The sequence below is a fragment of the Branchiostoma floridae genome, chromosome 15 (assembly GCF_000003815.2).
Source record: "Branchiostoma floridae strain S238N-H82 chromosome 15, Bfl_VNyyK, whole genome shotgun sequence".
NCBI lineage: Eukaryota > Metazoa > Chordata > Leptocardii > Amphioxiformes > Branchiostomatidae > Branchiostoma > Branchiostoma floridae.
This window is the reverse complement of record NC_049993.1, coordinates 17,803,555-17,805,004: the sequence shown is the minus strand read 5'-3', so window position 1 is coordinate 17,805,004 and position 1,450 is coordinate 17,803,555. Positions and strand designations below refer to the sequence as shown.

The window sequence follows — 1,450 nt, the reverse complement described above, 5'->3', positions numbered from 1 at the left end:
ACATTCACACTCAGGATCTGGTCATCATTCATTCATTCATCAAATCATTCTTTTATTCATTCAATCATCAAATCATTCATTCATTCCTTCATGACCCCACCTTGAGCACAGCAGCAGCGTTGTCCTGTGTGGCACTCCTCATGTCCTCCCCATTCACACTCAGGATCTGGTCATCATTCATTCATTCATCAAATCATTCTTTTATTCATTCAATCATCAAATCATTCATTCATTCCTTCATGACCCCACCTTGAGCACAGCAGCAGCGTTGTCCTGTGTGGCACTCCTCATGTCCTCCCCATTCACACTCAGGATCTGGTCATCATTCATTCATTCATCAAATCATTCTTTTATTCATTCAATCATCAAATCATTCATTCATTCCTTCATGACCCCACCTTGAGCACAGCAGCAGCGTTGTCCTGTGTGGCACTCCTCATGTCCTCCCCGTTCACACTCAGGATCTGGTCATCATTCATTCATTCATCAAATCATTCATTCCTTCCTTCATGACCCCACCTTGAGCACAGCAGCAGCGTTGTCCTGTGTGGCACTCCTCATGTCCTCTCCGTTCACACTCAGGATCTGGTCATCATTCATTCATTCATTCATCAAATCATTCATTCATTCATTCATTCATCAATCATTCATTCCTTCCTTCATGACCCCACCTTGAGCACAGCAGCAGCGTTGTCCTGTGTGGCACTCCTCATGTCCTCTCCATTCACACTCAGGATCTGGTCATCATTCATTCATTCATCAAATCATTCATTCATTCATTCATCAAATCATTCATTCATTCATTCATCAATTCATTCATCAAATCATTCATTCATTCATTCATCAAATCATTCATTCGTTCCTTCATGACCCCACCTTGAGCACAGCAGCAGCGTTGTCCTGTGTGGCAATCCTCATGTCCTCTCCATTCACACTCAGGATCTGGTCATCATTCATTCATTCATCGAATCATTCATTCGTTCCTTCATGACCCCACCTTGAGCACAGCAGCAGCGTTGTCCTGTGTGGCACTCCTCATGTCCTCTCCATTCACACTCAGGATCTGGTCATCATTCATTCATTCATCAAATCATTCATTCATTCATTCATCAAATCATTCATTCATTCATTCATCAAATCATTCATTCATTCATTCATCAATTCATTCATCAAATCATTCATCAAATCATTCATTCATTCATTCATCAAATCATTCATTCCTTCCTTCATGACCCCACCTTGAGCACAGCAGCAGCGTTGTCCTGTGTGGCAATCCTCATGTCCTCTCCATTCACACTCAGGATCTGGTCATCATTCATTCATTCATCAAATCATTCATTCATTCATTCCTTCATGACCCCAGCTTGAGCACAGCAGCAGCGTTGTCCTGTGTGGCGCTCCTCATGTCCTCCCCGTTCACACTCAGGATCTGGTCCCCCTGCATCAGTCA

The 1,450-nt window shown here is 43.0% G+C and overlaps 1 protein-coding gene across 1 annotated transcript in view; it reads right to left on the bottom strand.

The window, feature by feature from the left end:
• LOC118431598 (multiple PDZ domain protein-like) overlaps positions 1 to 1,450 on the bottom strand; it is a gene marked incomplete in the record, with an annotated part of 93,555 nt that overhangs the window by 14,517 nt on the left and 77,588 nt on the right.